A 1741-nucleotide genomic window follows, 5' to 3' on the forward strand; every position below is an offset into this window, starting at 1 on the left:
TCGTGTGATAGCATTTATCCAAGCACCTGAGAAAGTTCACTTTCTGGTTACTTGGGGGGGCGTATAACCCGAGGTGGATCAGAGCATCTAGATCATTAAAAGTCCTGGACTTAACCAGGTACAAAAAATCCTGGATACAACCAGGTCAAAAACTTGGAAGTTTGGAAAATAGATATTTGACGACTTTGTTAAAAGAACTAGCACGAACTAAGTTTAAATTACTTAAAATCCTGAGTACAACCAGGTCCAAAACTTAGAAGTTAGCAAAATTGAGATTTGACGGCTTTGTTAAAAGAGCTCGAGATGTCAATAGACCTAGCATGAACTAAGTATAAATTACTTAAAATCCTGGGTACAACCAGATCCAAAACTTAGAAGTTAGCAAAATTGAAAATTCGATAGCTTCACTAGAAGCTAGAGATATCAATAAATCTAACACGAACTAAGTTTTGAAAATTTAAAAACCCCGGACACAACTGGGCCTAAGGCCTGATTCCTAACAGGTATGATACAAATCAAGCAAAATAAGTTTGGACATAATCGAGCTTAAAATGTCAGCCTTCTCCTCCTTAGAAGCAATCTCGGCCTCCAATTGCTTGGCTTTGGCCTCTGTGAGCTCGACTTGAATAGCAGCCAAGGCAGCCTTTTCAGCTTGCTCGCACTCTTGAGACACTGTAAGGGCAGCCTTGGCATCTAGCTCGCCTTGTTGAGCAGTTACGATGGCAGCTTGGGAGGCAGTCAGGGCGGTCTGAGCAGCCTGAAGCTCGGCCCGAAGCTCTTTATGTTGGGGTTTTATGCCCTAATTAAAACCCAAATTCTTTGTAATCTCATTTTGTTATCAATAAAAGAATAGAAATCATTTTTTTACTTGGTCAATCACTTGCTCACATGTTTTATTTTCATGACTATTTGTTTAATATAAACTTCTATTAAATCCCGACCATATAGCTAATCTTATTTATAGTGACGTAATCACAGTGGAATATAAATATGATTATATGTTCAAAATAAGTTAGTCCTACGATTAGTCAGTGCACAAGATTTACACTGACTTGCCAATCTACGATATGATCTACTTACACATTACAGTGTTATGTTCTTTCCAGAACATTAGCAAAGTAGATAAGATCAGATGTATTTGTTACATCGGACATGACCGATATTGACAATTGATAAGATAAGTAAACATATCATTATTATCTATTCTAGTCATATCATATAGTTGACCATAGGTCAATTCAATCTCAATTTCGAGTGGTTAGTATTCTAACTGATTGTATTATTTGAGTTCTTTGACTTGTTCGTTACCAGCTTAACCTACGGACTAGCCCATACTTACATCTTGGGAACTCGGTAGTATAATTGAGTGGGAGTGTTAATCATAGATATGAACATCTATAGCTTCTGATGAAGAAGTGAAACGATGGTTTCCTTTTAGTTTGGTTCAAGGTGTTAAATGATAGAGATCTCATTTCAGTAATTAAATTAGTTTACTGAAATATCATTTACAAGGAACTAAGTGTTTTAAGGATAAAATACAATGAGGGGTAAAACGATATTTTAGTCCTATCTCATTGTAGATCGTCTATAGAGGATTGAGTGACAATTATGGTTGTAATAATGGATAATTAATAGCGTATATATATTTGTTATAGAGCGTTCTATTTATTCAAGAGTGCAATTCTGAGTCTATAGTGGAGTCACGAGGAATTAATAAGTTAATAAATTTATTTGTTAGATT

This window comes from Humulus lupulus, chromosome 2 (genome assembly GCF_963169125.1).
Source record: "Humulus lupulus chromosome 2, drHumLupu1.1, whole genome shotgun sequence".
NCBI lineage: Eukaryota > Viridiplantae > Streptophyta > Magnoliopsida > Rosales > Cannabaceae > Humulus > Humulus lupulus.